General features: G+C 39.8%; 1 pseudogene; it reads right to left on the minus strand.

Moving 5' to 3' along the window:
• The window catches only part of LOC116833776 (FRAS1-related extracellular matrix protein 1-like), an 87,243-nt pseudogene that overhangs the window by 48,410 nt on the left and 17,056 nt on the right, over positions 1–21,777 (minus strand).

Here is a 21,777-nt window from a genome sequence, read left to right on the forward strand (position 1 = left end):
CAGGATTTTAAAAGGGAAACAAAATGGTCCATTCTTCTATTTTATGTCCAAACTTATGATGGGGATTCATTTTTGTACTTTTTCCCTTTTAACTTATTCTGTGATTACAGTGCATTGTTCAATTAAGAAAATGATTCCTTACCCTCTCCCCATGTGATTGCAATATTATGGTTATGTATCCCTTGAAATGCATCAATGATGCATAATATCAACAAGGACTCCAGCTTCCATTTATCTTCAAATATTTCATAATCCACTGCAGAATATTCTCAGCTGCAATTTTTCCTTTCAAGTTTGGCCACCATGTGTGTAGCATTAATTTCTCTGTTCGCACGTAATTCATTCAGGGACTTACACCAGCTGAGAACCACATATGGAGGCCCAGATTTACGGAGCTTTTATTTTGTGCCATGGAAGCCTCAAGAAACAATTTTCTATTTGAATATTGAACATTTACAGCGGTCTTGTCATTCACTAGAGACAGTGGATTATAAAGTCGTATTCTGCAATAATGCTACTCAAAAACCCCTAAGATTTAACAATCTTTATTTTTAAGACTTTTTTTTAAAAATCCCCCCTCTCTTTTAATGTTTGTTATTAGATAATATCTACCTCCTTCTTTTACTGGTCCAGTTTCAGAAACAATTTCTGTCCATGTGTGCGCCACCATAACAACTCTCAGAGCTACATTTAGAAATTAATTTGTGAGAATGAAGATCTATATAGGCGTAACTTGTTAACAGAGGGAACTGGAATAAGGTACAAGTCACACCAGCTTAGATGCCCTAAGATTCACCTTTGAACTTAGCCTTCTCCCTCTATCTTCCCTCTTTTTTCCTTTGTGACTGACTCCAATGACAAATTCCAAATTCCTTCTCCTCAAAATAGAAATATTGATTCCCTCGGCCTCACCCCAACATCCACCCTAACAGCCACATGCTACTGCATTTGGAATGCAATTTAAAACCGAACAAAACCCAGGCAATAATAGGCAATTTGGTAAATGTATGGATCTTAACTAAGTTCAGCCTATAGATTGAGCTATTTGTAAGAACAGTACTCATTCAATTATGCATAATGTGCAATTTGCTATTCAAACTGTAGATTATTCATTAGATCACATAATATTCAAGCTGGGCAGTTTCTGCTGGAAAATGCTGATTCATTGAAAGTAGAACTTTCCACGGGAACACATCAGGTTTGATTAAGCTTTGAAAGGAAACCTGCCACCTTGCCCACCTGCCCCCTCAGCAGCCCGATGAGTTTATTTCATTTCAGTAAGACTGAAACATGTCCCACTGCAAGACCATTTTGTTGTTTCCAAAAGGAAATATTGTGAAATTGCACTTCTGCAAACTGGGCCCAACAATCTTTTTTCCATATGAATGTGGAAAAACTTTGATCTCTAGAATGTTTTCCACTCAGCGCTACTAAAATCAAGGTGAAACTAGCTGGGGGATCTAGTGAGGTGGAATGCAATAGCCCAAACTGGAATATGACTACATCACTGGGGTTAACATTTCCATTTTTGTGAAGACATACAAGAGAGGATTCTCTGCAGCTTGAGGTCTTCAAACCACAATTTGAGGACTTCAATAACTCAGACATAGGTTGGGGGTTTGTTACAGGAGTGGGTGCGTGAGATTCTGTGGCCTGCATTGTGCAGGAGATCAGACTAGATGATCATAATGGTCCCTTCTGACCTTAAAGTCTAAGAGTCTATGAGATTTTGCATGACCACCAAGGCAGAGCCCCCCAGGAAGGGGCAAGTGGGGCAATTTGCCCCAGGCCCTGGGCCCACAGAGGCCCCACAAGAATATAGTATTCTATAGTATTGCAACTTTTTTTTTTTATGGAAGGGATCCCTGAAATTGCTTTGCCCCAGGCCCGCTGAATCCTCTGGGCAGCCCTGACCAAAGGTCAGGAACTTGCCTGAGGTCTCTTCTAAAAGATGGCACCTCCAGTAATACAGATTCCCTTAACACTGTGTTAGCATTCATTCAACGTTCACTCGGATAAGAGTGCAACCTACGGAATCACTAAATGGTGTGATGCAAACATTGTGGCTAATAGTTTATCAAGATTCAGAAAGGGACTGGACATTTATATGGATAACAAGAATATCCAGGATTATAATAGTTAACACTAACAACAATTTTAGAATGGATGCCTCTGGGTTTAAGCCAATTTAACTGTTTTAGAGACCAGGATGAGATCTAAAAAGTCGGGGACAGTTTATCCAACATATGCCAAATGCAGCATCTGGTGCTGGCCACTGTCAGAAACAAGATGCTAGACTAAATGGATCAGAGTCTGAACCAGTATGGCAGTTTGTGTTCTCATTTCTAGTTTCAAATGTCTCTGCTTATTGTTGCTGAAAACAAGGGTGCAGCTCACTAATTCCTTCTGGAGTATGGAAAGAAAAGTACAAATCAACATTAGTTATGGCTCATCTCTGTGTTCTTGCAAGTATTAGCTTTAAATCAATAAATATCAGCAACAGTCCATTTCTTCTTCCACCCAAAAATAGTTCTATAAACACCATTGCCATAACAAACCATAAAGAACAGGCTATCACACACTTATAAACATTGCAACATACAATAATTCAAGTTACCAAATAAACTACAAGTACTATATACCATAGGGCATCTGGCTTTATTTAATTTGCTTTATAACGGGTAATAACATGACAGCACAGCTGACATGTGGAAGAGCATGTCGGGCCAACTAGTCAACGTAGCCACAAGCCAGCCTCCAGGATTGCATCCACAAAAGTGAGCATATGCTCATTTTACAGCCACCTGCCTAGAGTGAGTGTGCAAACGTAGAGTTCTACATGCAAAACAGGTTCTGAATGCAAAACAGGTGCATACCCAACTTGATAGCCTGTTCTTCGCAATTCCTCTCAAAAATGTTGACATTAACTTTAAAAGGGCAGGGTACAAATTAAAAGGGAGAGACCACCAACTGCATCTCTGGAGCAAATCTCATCTGCATACCCCATTTATTTAAACAACAAGCTATTTGAAGAAGGAACCTTTTTTTGTCATGCGTTTGTGCAGTCCCTAGAAAAAACATGGGACTCCTAGGCACTATTGCAATACAAATTATAAAGAACATATGCAGTGAAGTTAGTAATTACTGTGCCTTTGTTCATTTTTTTCCTTCTTAATGTGAATTACCATCAATGGGAAAAATATGCCCTTGACAGAAAGAAGTGGTGGAAAATTGTGAGAGCAGCCAAGGACCTCTATGGTCTATAGCAGTGGTCCCCAACCTTTTTTGTCTGGCACCCGCCAAATGAAGGACCGTGGCAGCGGTCGAGCATCCACCGAAATGCCTCCAAAATTCAGCAGCGACGCCTCTGGATGACGCTGCTTGTTGGTGGTAAGCGGTGTCATCCAGAGGCGTCGCCACCGAAATGCCGCTGAATTTTGGCAGCATTTCAGCGGATGCTCAACTGCCAGCCAGGATGCAGACACATTTAGATGCCCCCACGGGCGCCTCACCGCATTGGGGATCCCTGATCTATATAGCCAGGGAGTAAGTAATAAAACAATTTACTGCCCTAATCTAATTTGAATAATGATTTTGGGCCAACGGGGGGGAAAGAGCCTGACAATTTAATGTGTTAATTGTAGAGATGGACCAAAGTCTGAGATCTGAACATCTGCAATATTTGGGATAATATAGGTCCTCCTACAAATTTCACAGGTGACACCTATTCTGCAATGGAGCAGACTTACATTCAGGATTCAAACACTTTGAACTTTGTGAAAGTCTGGATCAGAACTGTAAAGACCCATCTCTAGTTAGTGGAAAGGTTTAGGGCAGAATTTGAACCACATAGTGAATGTCGGCTTTGGTATTCTGCTCTTCCTACTTGCAGAGAATTCTTATGGTCTCCAATAAGGGATCGGCTCCCAGGAAGACCAGGATATTAGTGTGATGGGTTGGATCACAGAAACCACCTTGGGAACTGCCAACTGATGTGCCAAGACTACTTCTGCCCCAGCTTTCCTGCCCTGGCAGCTTGGGACTTCCGTGCCCTGCCTGGTTTGAGCCAGACCCACTAGCCTGCTACAAACCCAGACCCAGATCTGAATCACGTCCCCTAACAGCTGTAGGCTTAACTGAAAGCAGCTTAAGAAGTGTTCCTGTCTTTAGCACTCAGATGCCCAACTCCCAATGGGGTCCAAACCCCAAATAAACCCATCTTACCCTGTATAGCTTTATACAGGGTAAACTCAAATTGTTCGCCCTCTATAACACTGATAGAGAGAGATGCACAGCTGTTTGCGCCCCTCCTCCAGGTATTAATACATACTCTGGGTTAATTAATAAGTAAAAAGTGATTTTATTAAATACAGAAAGTAGGATTTAAGTGGTTCCAAGTAGTAACAGACAGAACAAAGTGAATTACCAAGTAAAATAAAATAAAACACGCAAGTCTAAGCCTAATACAGTAAGAAAACTGAATAAAGATAAAACCTCACCCTCAGAGGTGTTCCAGTAAGCTTCCTTTTGCAGATTAGTCTCCTTCTAGTCTGGGTCCAGCAATCACTCATACCCCCTGTAGTTACTGTCCTTTGTTCCAGTTTTTCTCAGGTCTCCTTGGGTGTGGAACCAGCTGAAGACCAAATGGAGGGGTCCCCCATGGGCTTAAATAGACTCTTTTGTGGGTGGAGACCCTCCTCCTTTCTTCTATGCAAAGTTGAGCTCCAAGAAGTCACATGTCCATGGATGACTCACTTTTTACAGGCAGCAGCCATTACCCACATGCTATCTTGAATGTCTCCCAGAAAACTACTTATGTGGATTGAAGCCTTTCAAGATCAATTAAGAAACACTTGATGAACAATGGGGCACTTAATTTGCACATTCCTTTCTCAAGAAGTTGACCAAATGCTTTACTAAGTCTACTTAGAAATCAAGTACACAGCCAATATTCATAACTTTGAATACAAAAGTGATACATGCATACAAATAGGATGAATAGATTCAGTAGATTATAACCTTTACAGAGATATGTTACATGGCATATGTAGCATAAAACATATTCCAGTTATGACATATATACATTCATAAGCATATTTCCATAAAGCCTTATGAGGTGCACCCTCACAATTAGCAGAGATTCCCCAATGCACTTCTGGGGAGATCAGAGGTTTGTGTTTTTTAACCTTTGGAGAGTAAGATCAAAGTTACCATTATCTTCCCAAATTGCAGGTCCGGGATTTCGTCATTAACTGGATTGATGACAACGTAGAAAGGCATTACTGTGGACTTATGAAGACCATCGCAAACAGAGATCATGAAATGATTGGCAGTGGGTTCTGAGCATTCATTCTTGGACAGAACATAGTTGATATAACCAGCCCAGAGACTCTGAAGACTGAATGAACCTCTGTACAAAGTAGGTGAGATTAAAAATAAACTAGAGGAAGTTTAGACTCAAACTTTGTAGGTCAGACCCATCCCTAAATATTATTGATAAAACCAAATAAGCACCAGTAAGGTTGAGTAGCCTGTGTTTTAGTTTCCTAAGGGAGTAGTGGATCATTCAAAATAATACTAGACAAAGCACTCATGAATACACTGTGAAGAACTGTGTGCTGAACGATGGACAAGATAACAACAGGTTTCTACGAAATGATGCCGTTTAAATAGATAATGATTAGCTAACTAGAAGCCACTTGCTGCACTGTATTTCCTCAAGATGTTCTCTCTCTCTCCTACCAATACTCATCATTATATAACCAGTTGTGAAGCATTACCCAATCATCTTTTACCACATTAAACTCCAATGAGCCCCTTTATTATTAGGAATACATCACAAAAAGTCTGTAACTCACTTATATGGATTCCAGCATTGCTTTTTTCATAGCAAGGTGAGGGAAGAGTGTCTTTTAGGTAACCATACTGAGGGTCTGTCTCCAAAAAGAAGGTTAGCTCCTCAGAGACTGTCCTTATCTGAGGCATTCAGATATTCCAAACTGATACATGCTGCAGATCCCTCATCCACTACGAACATGCATCCTGAGAAAAGACAGGTCAACATTATTCTATTTGGAACAAGTCGCTTAGTTGCATCAGTTATCGACATCTGGTTAACTGATCAAACCAAAAGATTACCAAGTACCAACATCTGCATGGGCAATCGATTATTACAGGGACTGTCAACCAGAGGAGTAGCTGTTTGTAAGGAGGTTGTGATATTTATTACTATGGGGTTAGCATGAGAGTTTGTTAGCAAAGGGCAGTCCATAGCTGCTCTGCACCAGGAGCAGAACAGGGAGAGAATTAAAACTTTCAAAGGCTCAAATCCCTACCTGGCTCCTCCCTTGCTCCAAGATGGAATAGTCTGGTACCGGCTCTATACCAATGGCAGGTAACTTCCCCCTCCCAAATGAGAGGGCTGGTGTATTAGGGAGCTGGAATTCAGACTCCACCTATTCCTGGCCTACTTGTAGGAAGGGAGGTAGCTCCCCCATAGGGCAAGGGCTGTAGCAAGCTCTCTAGAAAAATAGAAAGTAAGAGAAATGGTAGCCAGGAAGTCTTAATAAATTAACTGAAGAGTCATTTTAGATCTGGTCTACTAGGTCTATCATTGTGTTTGTTTTTAAAACTATACTTTTTCTTTGCTATGTACTATAAAGATTTATTAAAATAAACATACATATTTTTAAAAAATGTGTTTTCAAAAACCACACACACATATGATTTCTGAAAATAAATTCTTTAAAATATATACAAATGAATAGCACAAGCACATAGGGACAAAATCAGAAAGGTTAAGACACAAAATGAGTTATATCTAGCAAGGAACATAAATGACAATAAGAAGAGGTTCTTTAAATACACTAGGAGCAAGAGAAAGACAAAGGAAAGTGTAGATCCTCTATTTAGTAGGAAGGAGAGCTAATGACTGATGACATCCGGAAAGCTGAGTTGTTTAATGCCTACTTTTCTTCAATCTTCACTAAAAAGCTTAATAGCAACCAGACACTCAACACAAACAATATTAACAACAAGGAGGGAAAATTCAAGGCAAAATAGGGAAAGAACATGTTAAATAAGACAATTAGATAAGTTAGATATATTCAAGTTGGCAGAGCCTGATGAAATTCATCCTAGGGTACTTAAGGAATTAGCTGAAGCAATCTTGGATCATGGAGGATGGGTGAGGTCCCAGAGGACTGGAGAAGGGCAAACATAGTTCTTATCATTAAAACGGGGGAAAAAAGAGGACTCAGGGAATTATAATAGGCCAGTGAGCCTACCTTCGATATCTGGAAAGTTACTGGAACAAAATGAACAAACAATCAATTTGTAAGCACCTACAGAAAAGGGATATAAGTAATTGCCAACCTGGATTTGTCAAGAAAATCATCATGCCAAACCAACCAAATTTCCTTCTTTGACAGGATTACTGGCCTAGTGGAGGAGGAGAAGCAGTAGATGTGATAGATCTTGATTTTGGGAAGGCTTTTGACACAGTCCCACATGACAGTTTCATAAACGAACTAGAGAAATGTAATCTAGGTGAAATTACTATAAAGTGGGTGGCACAACTGGTTGAAAGACTGTATACTTAAAAAGTAGTTATCAATGATTAGTTGTCCTGCCAGGGTCAGTCCTGGGTCCAGTACTATTCAATATTATCATTAATAACTTGGATATTGGAGTGGAGAGTGTGTTCATACAATTTGAAGATGACACCAAGCTGGGACGGGTTGCAAGCACTTTAGTAGACAGGATCAGTATTCAAAAAGACCTTGACAATTTAGAGAATTGTTCTGAAATCAACAAGATAAAATTCAATTCAAACAAGTGCAAAATACTAAACGTAGAAAGGAAAAAATCAAATGTACAACTACAAAATGGGGAATTACTGGCTAGGTGGTAGTACTGCTGAAGAGGATCTGGGGATTATAGTAGATCACAAATTGAGTATGAGTCAACAATGTGATGCAGTTGTAAAAAAGGCTAATACCATTCTGAGGTGCATTAATCAGAGTGTTGTATGTAAGACGAGGAGGTAATTGTCCTGCTGTACTCAGCACTGGTAAGACCTCAAATGGAGCATTGTTTCCTATTCTGGGCACCACACGTTAGGAAAGAGGTGGACAAATAGGATTGAGTACAGAGAAGAACCACAGAAATGGTAACAGGTTTAGAAAACCTGACCTATGAGGAAAGATTTAAAAAAACTGAGCAAGTTTAGTCTTGAGAAAAGAAAATTGAAGGGAGACCTGATAACAGTCTTCAGATATGTTTAGGGCTGTTATAAACAGGACAGTGATCAATTGCTCTCCATGGCCACTGAAGGTAGAACATTCAAGCAGTAATGGGCTTAATCTGCAGCAAAGGAGATTTAGGTTTGATATTAGGAAAACTTTTCTAACTATAAAGGTAGTTAAGCTCTGGACTAGGCTCCCAGGGAGGCTGAGGAATCCCCATCACTGGAAGTTGTTAAAGAACAGGTTAGATAAACATCTGTCAGAGATGGTCTAGTTTTCTTGGTCCTGCCTCAGCACAGGAGGCTGGACTTGATGATTCTCAAGGTCCCTTCCAGCCTTACATTTCTATGATTCTACAATATATGGGCAAGACCTGAATTTTTTTTTAGAAATATGGTTTATATTTATGACTGGACACGCCAAGTGGCGTCTTCATGCCAGCTAATGCACTTAGGTGTATAGTGCCAAGTGCCTCACTAAATCCTCCCAGGATGCATTAATCAACACTACTGCACTGTCTTGTATCTTTGCCCATTTCTAGTTGATGCCAGAGGTTAAATGGTCTTCTGACAGTGCTGGCAAAGTTTGAAACCACAAACTTGTAGCACTGTGCACAGTTCAGTGTGCCAGTTAGTGTCGATATTATTATGGGACTGAGGTCTGAATTGACTCCCCACTTGGTCCCTCTGAACCCTTCTCCTCCAGCCAATCTAGCTAGGCATTTGTAGCACACCTATCACTGTAGTATCCAGTGTGCCTCTAATTCCCCACTGCTAAGACTCTGCCCTTTTGGAAGATCCTACAGGAGTGCTGATTTCTCATCTCAGATTGCATCACCACATACAAGTCCACAATCAGAGTAGGACACAGTGCACCCCCACCACCCCAGGGAAGCAAAAGAGCACAAAAAATTTGAACAGAGCTGAAGCTCAGCACAAAAGCGGAGCTGCACATGATGACACAGCCAGAGCTGGGACTTTGGAAGTTAGCTAGGGGGCAAGATGGAGCTGAAAGCAAGTGGGAGGTTGCAGAAAGGAAAATGGGAGCACAGCAACAGATACAAACTAGTGTTTTTGAAACTGAATGAGTAACCAGAAGTCCCAATGAAGCCACAGAGAATTGACGGTACTCAGCACTTCTCAGGCCCTAAGGACTTATGCCCTGTAGAATAGTTGAAGAAGGACTCAACAAGAATTTTCAAAGGGGATGGTAAAGGGTGATGTGCATCTGTATATGTGGGGGAGGTTGGGAGAAACACCAGTGTAAAGAAACAAACATCAAAGCAAATCTTCCCCATTTTGCTGGCATCCAGCAGTGGTTATTCACAGATTTAACTGACATCCTTTTCAACATGCCATCATCATAGAGAAGTCCCAGCCGCTTCTCAAGAACTGAAAGCCAACAACTCATAAATACCATGGGTCTGATTCTCAGATGTTTGCATCAGAATAAAACTCCATTGATTTCAGCAGAGTTACATTGGCAGACAACTGAAGGAATGCAATGGAGAATCAGGAAACAGAAGCTTAGACAATCTTTTTCATGGCTGAACTTTTCTCATATTTGATGGTGGTCCAAAAGGTAAAAACTCTTTGAAAAGTTAGTATCATTTCAGGTATTTTTGAGCTCCACAAACATGAAAAACAATTCCCCCCCTTAAATTTGTGCTTGCATAACTCAAAATAAGCCAAAGCTAGAAACAGGGAAATGGAACAGAAAGAAAAAAAAAAAGTCATATGAAGAAAAGTTCAGTGGTCCAAATTTTGATCTTAGGTAGGATGGTGACACACAGGAAAATCAATAGGACTCTATAAAAATTAATCTCTTCACAAAAAAGAAATCCATAAAATTTAATTTTAAAAACTGATAATCTTAAATTTTGTAAAATATCAGAGGGGTAGACATGTTAGTCTGGATCTGTAAAAGATGCATCCGACGAAGTGGGTATTCACCCACGAAAGCTCATGCTCCAATACGTCTGTTAGTCTATAAGGTGCCAGAGGACTCTTTGCTGCTTAAATTTTGTAGGATTTTTCCAGAAGGAGTAATTTCAATTACCTGTGTATTATAATATGCAATTCAATGGTACAAGTTAATGCTGCAATAGAAATCTTAAACTTTCTGAATTTCCTGATCTTTGTTTGCTTGCTATCTGAACCTTGTTGTTGCAGTGAGGTTAGTTTTATATTTAGTATCATTATCTAGTTTGTACTAGATCTGGAAAAAAAATGGTAACATTGTGGCTTGATCCCCAGCCCCCCATTCAAAATAAAAAAAAACAAACAAAACACTGATGAAAAAATTCTAACCAACTCTAATTTACACTTTTATCATGCCCTGCATCCAAAGTTCTCAAAGCCTTCTATAAACAGAAATAAATTAGACCCTGCTCCAGAAGTGCATTTAAGCACATTTAACTATAAGCACGTGAGTAGTCCCTCTGGGAGCTGCTCACATACTTAAAGTTAAGCATGTGCTTACATGCTTTGCTGGACTGAGCTCTTAAACTTCTGTAAGTGAAGTAATTTGTATACCTATTTTACAAAAAGAGAAACAGAGCCACAGAGATTTTAAGGTCAACATTTTCAGAAATGTCCACTAATTCTGGTATCTTCCTTATTTCAGTTAAAGGCACCTAGCAACTGATTTTCAGAAGTGCTGAGCACCCCTGACTTCTCCAGCTCTACTCACTAGACTATGCTCCTTTCTCCCATGAGAGGAGCATGATTCCTGCATTAACTGATTCCCGGGTTAACAGTGAGAACAGCATTTAATTTCTCCATTAAATGGGTCAGCCAAGTTGAATTACTAAGCCCAGGGGTGCCTGGGTTTCATTACCAAATGCAAGCAAAGAAATGAATAATGATTTAAAAAACAAAAAAAGGAATTAAAATAATGTGACAAATTAAAGAGAGTTCTAAAATGTCATGTTGCTGAAATACTTCTGCTAAAAGTGTGCCTGCACAGATGGAGTGGAGCACTGTCACCAGTGACCTTGTTCACTCTTCCGCACCAACTCCATTTTTTCAAGTTTCTTCCTCCTGCTGGAGCTACGGACCTTCCATTCTCAGAGGTATTGTGACTTGCCACCACACATCTTTGAAAGGAATGTCTTTAAGCACTCATTTGAAAAAAAAAAAAAAAAAAAGAGACAGGAGAATGATTTCCCTGGCAAGTGAGCAGAATAACCACCATTGCACAACATAACATTCCAGCACTAAACATATATCACCCTTGTTATAACTGGAGATTGTCAGTAATCATTACCAGAGATCTAGGCTATGAAAGCGTAGTAGTTAATTACCCGCTCTTATCTGGTGGTTTTAAAGGATTCACTGCAGAGGGATCTTTTTATATGTGCTTTCTGTCAGTGGGAATGGGATTATACAGGAGTCAGAATTGACATGGGTAATTTCTGATGAATTCTAGTCTACAGATGGACCTGACTCAAAGAGCACAAGGTCTCAAAAGTCTTGCGAAGTTTCAAATCCAGACATGGATTTTTGAATTCGTCTCTACATCTATTCTCATTCAGGCTTTCTGACTTCTAACCTGTCCTACTCTATTCTCTTCACACGTTTTCCAAATGGAGCAGTCATTTAAGACTAGACTGTACTTAGCCTGTTCAGATGTACAAGGTGAGGGAAAGAGTTAGTCTTCTCCCATTTTGTGTGACCATGCAGAGGATACGCACAGTACCTATCACTGAGCTCCCTCTGTGTAGAAGGACCCTGATGCCATAATGCTGACAGCCATGCTAGAAATCCACTGGGAGCATGGACATACAGGGAAAGCACATGCTGCAAGCTACTAAAAAGTTTTAGAAGCAGTTGTCAGTATATGCTCTCCTCCAGGGCCTGCTGCAGGTCTAGTGCCTGCTCCTGGGACAGTGACTGCAAGTTACCACCTCTACATTCTCTACTACTGCACAGTGACTTAAAGACATAGGGCACAATTCTGCCCTAAATCCAAACTCTGCTCAGAATAGTGGGTTGGAGTCCTACTTCTGTGCACCTGGCCCTGGCATCTGTTAGAGCAGCCTTGAGGTGGCTCTAAATTACTCAGCATGACAGAGCACCACACTCCTACCTCACTGGGGTAGTGATTGGTACAGGAGCCAGCTTCAGCAGCTTTACACCAGCAGCATGTTCCTCTCCACAAATAGGAATTCTCCACTGCCCAGCTATAGCCAGAATCCAGCCCTTTCATATCACCTGAGCAGTAGAGGCCACAAGCTACAATATTGTCCACAATTTAATCCTCAGTGTTCTGTATTTCACTTAGGAGCTGAAATGCTATTTTTTAATCATGTTGGAATGCTACTGTTAAACAGTAGGGCAAATAATAAAATTGGGCGTGATCCTGCAGACCTCACTCAGGAAAACTCCCATTGCCTTGAGCACAAGTTTTGCCTAAAGATGGCAGTATCTGGCCTATTGTAATTAACTTGAAAAAGCAGATTAATGTTATAGACACCTAATGCCTGTTGTGAATAGGGTTTTTTGTTGCCTTTAGAATGATTAATATTTTGAGAAGTAAACTAGAGAGACTTAGCCAAATTAAGTATTTTCTCCAAACTGTCGGTGTTATTTGCACTGGCAACGTGAATGAGATAAATTGGATTAGATGCTGTCTATATTTAAATCCTAATTGTGAAGGATCCAAATTTTTGAGCATTGCATGGAGGCAAACCAAAAAGCAAATACTACATTGTCTGCAAAGCAGCAGATAGCTCAGTTTACCCATTTGTCAAATGGTTTTGGTAGCACGACTGATCTCTGAACAGAAGCATTCCATGTCTGTTGGGTCCTGTGCAATGAGATTTATGACAGCACAGCTCTCCATCCTGTGTTATGAAAAACTATACAACCTGGAGTACAGCACAGCACTTCCAAGCTTTGGGTGCGTATTTTGGTGTCATCACAGCAACTCCAAATCAGACTAGGGCGAGAAATCTATTTTCTGAATTATAATCTGGAAAAAATTATAGTCCGGTAGTTCAAATTGAATACACTGAAATGTGAAACGGTTAGTAAACATACCCAGATGAATGGTGGGACATTGGTTGGTGATGGGGAGGACTGATGTTCAGATCACAGACTGGGAGAGTGGTGTGAAGAGATAATGGTGGAGGGAGAGCTTTATTAAAATAACAACTATCCACTGTACCAGCCTCTCCATCTGAGACAATGAGGGTCAAGTTGTCGTCACAAAGGCCATGTCCTATTTCACCTCCTAGAAAGAAACAGAGAATAGAGATACTGAAATCACACTCACAGGAGAGCATACAAGAAGAGCACAAAAGATCATCTGATCTTTCCTTGAAAAAACAATAAATCAATCAAGTATCTTCAAAGGCCGAGGACTTTGGATCAAAAAAACAAAGGAACTTGTGTGCATTTGGAAATGTTTTAGATTTGGCTGTCAAATAAAATTCAGTCTCATAACAGCCATTGAATTTAAAAGACCAGCCCAACAAACCCCTAAGTAGTGCCATTTAATGCTCTCCCACATAGCAAACCTGTAAGCTATATTACTGGAAAGTTAATACTAGAATAACATGTGAAATAGTGCACAGTATTATCCCTTTCATAGCGTTGTCAGTGTGAGGCGCTCAAAGCTCTTTGCATACTTTAATGAACTAAACATCACAACAAGCCTGTCAGGTAAGGAAGTCCTGTCTTATCATTTCCATTTTACAAATGGAAGAACAGAGTCAAAGAGTTTAAGGCTTAAGCTTTCAATATCATCAGCTAGTTTTTCTCTGACTTTCAGAGATGTTGAGCACCCACAGTTCTGACTAAAGTGAAGTTGTGGGTGCTCAATCTCTCAGTCAGGACATAAGGGTCTCAAGTTGAACCCCTGCCCCCCCAAAAATGGATGCACTCAAAATTAGTAGATACTTAAAAAAAATAGGTCTAAGGTCACACAGGAAGTCTGTGACAAAGCCAGGAACATACCTCAGATGTCTGGTTTCTCAGTAATGGTCTAGAGCTGCAAGAAAACAAATAGAGTCAGGAATGTCTAAAATATAACAGGTACTAGAGCTGATCAAAAAAATGTGTTCTCACTGTGTCCCTTCACATGATTTTGACAGATGCCCTCCAAAATTCTTTTCATCTAAACTTTCCAAAGAAATGTTCGAATTTGTGGCAGAAATTCTAATACTGAAAAAGGTATCTAAAAATTGAAATAGTTCAGTGTTTTGGCAAAAAAAGTCTAAATTTTCTACAGAACACACATACTTTTTAAATAAAAAAGTCACTTGGTCAGAAACCTAGTTTTCTGTTTACAATCAGTTTCAACAGAAAATTTTTAACTACCCTACACAACACAGTCCACTGTGAGGAGGCTGGAAATCTGATCATCGAACCCTGTGCAGTGCACAAATCCTTTTAATAATAAAAGTCTTCTGTTTAGTACAACAGGCAATAAGTGCCACGTGTAGAAAGCATTATAAGGGGAAAAATTTTATTGCCCATCCTTGAAAAAAAATTGTATGTACCATACTGTACTAAAATAATAGCAGTATATAAGCAGAATTCATTTCTTTAGACTGGGTGGGCTTTATTAACTGACAGGTTACAGCTTTTCTTTTTAGACAGGCCAATATTCTTAAAAACAGCTGTATCCTTAAGAAAACAAAAGAGCTAAAAAAAATCCCAACAACTAAGGGATCTCATAGAAGACAGTGTCAGAAAATTCAAGAGAACACAAAAGACCCCTACTTCCATAAAGGGTTGCTGCAGCTGATCTTAATGGAGATATATTATTTAACAATCACTAGGACATATCTACTGACAAAACAGTATCCACCAAGATGAGCACACAGAATGCTAGTGTGCAAACTGGCAATATTTTGAGTGTCCATTCTGCCTATAGGATGAATAGCATGGTTCTTGGGAAAAAGAGCAGAGCAACAGAGAAAGCAGTCTTCCATCGCAAAGGCTGCTACAGTCACAGGGTGGGGGAGGAGGGAAAGCAGGTGGTTTTGAACTTGAAAGAAAGATGAATGTATTGAAGTAGTTCTCTTCTCCAGGCTGATGGCATGAACAATAATCTGCTGTGCTTGAAATCTGTACAACAGGAGCATTCTTGCTGCTGTGCAGGAGGAATTGAATGATAATGTATATGGACATAAAAGCAACAAAAAAAAAAAACCCAGTGAGAAACAAGGATTTTTTCCTACTGTAATTATAGTATTTTAAAAGACAGTCTTTTGATGTTCTTTACTGCAACCAAAACTGAACAAGAAAGAAGGTTGCAGGAGATTTCTTCTAATACTCAGTATCTACAAACACCGTTTTAAAGTAAAATCAGAAAAGTGCAGGAGAGAATTTCACTGAAAATTTAACATTCTAAATATTGGTTTAACTCAAAACAGCAAAGAGAAGGACAATTCAGGCAGCTATTCCACCCTTAACTCATCCTGTAGTGCCCAGGTAACTCAGTGCAAGTGGCACAGGGCAGGTCTAGGGCTCAACAAACTGTCTCAAATCACCCACATTAGCAGATGATTAAATGTTTGTTTCAGACACCTATGAGATACCTGCGTCAAGCTGTTGTGATGGTATGTCTCTACACAAACATGCACTGAAGTCAAGGTGAAAGACCGTAGCACAATCTGGCCCTAAAATAGGAGTTCAGGAGGGGAATCTGAACCTAACCAAAATCCAAACAAACCAGTTGGAAACAGCCAAATCTTCTTTGACAACAGGCTCCAGCCTCAAGCAAGTTTAAATCACAGAGTTATAAACCTCTTGATAAGAAGGCTTATAATAAAAAACAAATAGAAACAGACCATAATACAATAATCCATAGTTGTGATGGCATTTAGTAATAAAAAAAATAAAGAGGTAGCGCTTACTAAAGAACAAGCAAACTGAAAATCAAAATTGTATATTACCAGTATGTATGTAAGTGATCAATCTCTGAGTGACATCCAGCTGAGAGAATTTATCCACCATGAATCCTCTCTTTTGAATCACTCCATGCACTGGAGGATGAGCAATCATGTACATCAATTTTGTGTCATCGCTATCAGCATCTGTTGCATAAAGGTATTCTGAAGTGATAATGTGTCCTCCCTCCAGACACTCCAGTCTTGATTTTAATCCTGCCTGTAGTTCTGGGGGCTTATCATTAACTGGTATAATCTTGAAAGAATGAGAAGGGGAGAAAGAGGAGAGAGATTTTCATTTATAGTTCAAAGTTCAAAAAGCAGTATTGGCCTAGATTTTATTCTAACAACCACCTTATTTCCTCTATCACTCATATGGAGGAGCTCATCTAACAAGCAAGTAATAAACTGCTGCCTCTCAAATATATTTATGTAGCACATTTCACACTCTGGGAAGGTTATTTGATCCATAACGGTTATCAGCTGCTGTTTATTCTAATTGTTATGGTCAAATGTTTAGCATCTGAGTCTCTCTCTGGGAACTGGTATCTATCAGTAACTTTGGACATCGGTGGTGCTGGTTCCCAACCAACTACAGATGTAATGAATTCTGGGTAGCTTCCCCAGTTAGATGAAATCCTACAAAATGTGTTCCAATTAGAGTGCAAATAAAAAAATTAAATATTTTCTTTAGAATCTAACCACCAAAAACATCTTAATGAGCTATTATGTAAATCTCTCATTTCTATTAGCATCCTGAATAGCAAACTCAGTGCAGAGAAGGTTACAAACACTATTTCATGTTATGGAGCAATTGGTTGAGATGCAATAGTTATGAGTGAGCCTACACTTCCATTTTAAGACTTATTTTCTACCTCCCTTTCCTTCAACACTTTAGCCTTTTATTGAAGGATGAGGTAGGGACCAGGGAAGAGAATTTAGGGGAGGAGGTGGCAAGAGGTTTGGGTTGCTTATACATTTTATCTCAGTTCTGAATTCCTGGGTTCCCAACATTTGTTTTTTATTTTAAACTACAATGTTGTCATTTGTTTTATTCACTCTGATGGTATATTCTCTCAGGCTTAACTCCACCTTCATCTATGTCTGGGCATCTAGCTTCTCAGATAAAATATTAAACTTTAACATTACTTATGGAACTCAGACCTACAGCCATTCAAAAAAATGTCCAACAGAAAATGGGTTTTTCAACTGAACAAAGTTTTTCATGAAAGGATGTGTTTTCCACAGAAAAATTTTGATTTTTCATTGGTGGAGCTGATGTGGGGGAAGAATGCTCAAAAACCTAAATATTTAAATTTGGCTGTGCTGCCATGGTGACTCATGTGAGTTGCAGTTTGGTTAACTTTTATCCCTATTCTCCTCTGTGGGCAGGGTTCCTTAGCCAAATTACATCTCCCATGGTGAACTTCCCCACCACGGTGGGCCTTCCCTCCAAAAGGGGATTCCATGGTGCATCGTGGGATATGTAGTCCAACCAGGGAGCCTGGCCTATAAAGGAGAATGTGAGTATGAGACACATGATCTACAAGTCCTCATGAGGCTCTGTGACAGCATTTCCAAACAGAAATAGTTCACTCTTCATCCACAATTTTTCTGATTTTGAATTTCTGCCAACAAATTGAAATTTTCTATGAAAATTCCAACAGCTTTATTCAGAACTCAGTACTCCAAAGTTCATTGTTCTATAGATTCCCCAAGGAAGGAAGATGGATTACATCATGTGATCTATTTTCTCACTTCACAAATGAAGTAGTGTTTTGTAGAAATACAGTAAAGGAAATCTATCTGCATGAGAACAAAGCATAGACTAACAGTCACCAAACCACTCAATCTTGCACTCCTTACTTAGGCAAGACTCCCTTTGAAATGCCAACTGGGCTCCTAGTGCAACTGCATTTACGTGCTCAAAGATTTTAAAAGGGCTATGGTAAATTTCTACCGTGATTTTAAAGAGGTAGCTGCGTCTATTACACAGGATTTGAGACAGTTCAATAGCAGGAGAAAATAGCTACTCGGACGAGAGAAAACCAAAGTGTCTTTTCCCATTTTGGTCTATAGGTAGGCTCCTGATTCTGCAAAGACTTATGCACATCCTTAGGTAGACACACATGGTAAGCAGTCTTATTAACTTCAGAAGATCTACATCTAATGTGTATAGTTAAGCATGTGCATAAGTCTTTTCAAGATCAGAGCCTTAGTCATTAATAACTCTGGAGTCATTTTATAGACATTTCATCCAGGAGTCAGACTCAGCCTAAGCAGAAATCTTTCCAGGAAATCTGGTAAAAAGATTGATGAAAATTAAAAATCTACTTAGTCGAGCTAAAGTAACCAATATGTGATTAATACTTTCCAATTACATTTCAGTAGAGTACATTGCTGAATTTGTTATTACCTGCCCTCTTAACACTCCATCTGCAGTGTTAAATCCATCTGTTGCTGAAAATATGACTATATCTTCAAGGGTTTCTGAATCATCATGCTGGTACCTTTTAACATAATTATAATGAAAAGTGATTAATTAAGTAGTGAAAATTAGAAATCTATAAATAGAAGGTGCTGAGGGGGGAGGACTAAGGTCTATCAATGCCCACCACTTACAAATGATCCTCTGAGATGCTTCTGTTTAATCTTAGCATATCGGTCTAGATCCTCAGCCAGCATAAAACAGCATCACTCCATTGGATTCAGTGAAGTTACACTGATTTATGCCAGCTGAGGATCTGAATCATGATCATTATGCAGTGGTTGAGAGGTAAGCGACAGAGATGAGTCCATGACATGAATCACAATTGTCTTCACTAGTGAATATAAATAAAGAAAAAATCCCATGTGCGCATAATTATGAAAATATCTTGCATGACATGATGTAAAAGACATTTATGTCCTCACCTCTAATAGGTGAAGAACCCAACACCCCTAGTCATGTATATTTTTGGACAGTATTCAATTTAGATAGCCCTGTTTTCTAAATGCACCCTAAAATTAATGACATGATTTTTTCCCCAAAAAATTTCTATTGGAGAAACAGAACCATTGTTAATTCTTTTGAAATGGAAACATTATTTGCAATGCAGAGATTCATTTAATAAATAAATAAATAAAAGGTGGAACCCAAACGCATTACCTGACTTTGTAAGACTGCAAATCCTCAAGGGTAAACATATCTCCTTCCTGCATAATGAGTCCATACAGTTCAATGTGCCCATATTGAGGACATATCTTCAGCTGGATTCGAAGATCATCCCTGGTGTCCAAGTCTGACACCATTAGATTCTCCCCAGAGATGAAGAAACTGGCACCTTCCTCTGTCAAATGATTGGTGAAAATCTTAAACAGTGATGAACTCACAAAATGCACAGAGGCACTATAGGGAATAGCAAAATAATATATACAGGAAAATAATGAGTTCAACATGTCAGCAACTAACAAGTATTTCAAAGACAGACTTTGGCATAGGAGTGTCTATATTGGATTTCCTACTGATCTGCAACCACTCTCAGTCCAGGTTCAGAGTCTGCCTCCCAGATTTCATCCACGTCTCACCAGAAAGAAACCCACCTTCATTGCCCATGTTAACTTTCAGATGGTGCTATCACACCACATGGATATGGGGAAGGTAGTACTGGGTCTAGTTATTGTTGCTGTCCTGTGACAGGGGTGGAGACAGCTTTCAATGTTATACCCACATAGAACCATGACAGCCCATCTCTGCTTTAATCACGTAAACACCACCTGTTTTAGCAATCAGATGAGACCTATACTTTTCTTGGAGAAGCATAGTTAGATATTAAAAACCAACTAAGCAAAAAAATACAGGCCATTTAGACAGTAGAGTAAGCTCCATAACTGAGCAGGAGGATATTGTGGTCTACTACATTTCCTTGCATAGTAGGAATGTTTGGGCAGAAGTGTCTTTAACCAATCTTTTCTTAACTGCACAAAAGCACATCTCAGTTTGATATAAGAGACAAGTGAACACATGTGCAGGTGATCTTATTTAACTAGGTGGCTTGTCCAACCCTGCCTGGAATCTGGATCAGCACATACGGTCCTTCTGTGCTTTCAAAGCCCCTCAAATAAGTTCTAAAACCCTCACAGAAGTGCTAAACAGTCTCCTCTTCCTTTGCAGGCAGACAGGCTCAAAACACCCAAGGATTCCCAACCCAAAGAAGCAGGGCTGGCTTCAGCATTTTTGCCGCCCCAAGCGGGCGAAGAAAATAAAAAAAAAGAAAGCCACAATTGGCGGCACTTAGGCAGCAGCTCTACCACGCCACTTCATTCTTTGGTGGCAATTCGGTGGCCGGTCCTTCCCTCCAAGAGGGACCTGCTGCTGAAGACCTGGATGTGCTGCCCTGTTCCATTGGCTTCCCCAAGCACCTGCTTCCTGCGCAGGTGCCTGGAGCCGGCCCTGCAAAGAAGCCTCCATACACAAACCTACGGTCAAACAATGAAACAAAGACATCAATAACTACCGGGATGTCTTCACTTTGTGTGTATGAGTAGAGGTGTTGTTGCCCTGTAGTGGCTCATCCATGGAGATGATAAAGTGACTTACTACTAATTCCAGCTATGAGTTCTCCTTACACTCAGTGGTGGAGGCCTGTATGTTTGGAACTGAATCACCTAAGTTCTACTCCCAGCTCCCTACGCACGAGTAATTGCATCTGCTGTCTGCAGCACGTGGATGTGTCATACCACAGAAACTCACAACCATCTCCACAGCAAACTAACAGCAAACCAGCAAAATAAAAGACAAGGAGACAAAGCCATCCTTAAGAAAGTAGACAGGAAAAGAGCATGTCAGAGAGACAAGGTCAGTGAGGAACATGTGGTTGCAGATAACATCATTTATTCCTCGGGAAGGCTTTGGGGCTTGACGTTCACATCAGTAGGATTCACTGGTCCCAAGAGTCCCTGTTTTAGAGCTTAACAGTACTTCCAAAATCTACTTGGCATGAGTTACCTTCTCTCCAGCCCTCTCGTGAAAAGCTTGTACTAAAAAGGTTGCAAGTCTACTCAATAGCACTATAGCTTGATGAAAGGTAGTTAGCACTCGCAGGTGAGTTATAATATTTCTGACCTGGCGCTGTGAATCAAACAGCAGGAAGAAAACCAATTTAAGAACATGTTTGCTTCCATACATTGCTCATAAAATACTGCCCACTTCAGTGAGTAAAACCATAGATAGATACTGTAAAAACGTTTAGTCTCTCTCTCTCTTCTCCTCAAACTCCAACAAGAATAAAAAGCTTTCTCTATCTACCTGCCTGAGAAAAGTTTGCTGTCTCTACGTCCCTATAAACAAATAGTGGGACAGCACACGGGCTACAGAAAACCACTGACTATCCACTGAGATATGAGGAAGCTTATGAAGAAAAGTAACTTTCCTTTAGGAGGAAGAGAGCTTTCCCCCTTGCTTCAATAACAGACAAAGCAACTAAGGAAGGTCTAGATGCGTTTGCCCAGAAATCTTTGAGTCGTAACTTAAGCTGCTAAAAATTATGGCCTAGTACTCTATCAAAGAGACTTTTCTAATGGACATGAACCTTTTTCTTTGCACTGTGGTGGTTTTCAGGGCTTATCGATGGTTGGAAGGTGTGACAAAGT

The sequence above is a fragment of the Chelonoidis abingdonii genome, chromosome 7 (assembly GCF_003597395.2).
Source record: "Chelonoidis abingdonii isolate Lonesome George chromosome 7, CheloAbing_2.0, whole genome shotgun sequence".
Lineage (NCBI taxonomy): Eukaryota > Metazoa > Chordata > Testudines > Testudinidae > Chelonoidis > Chelonoidis abingdonii.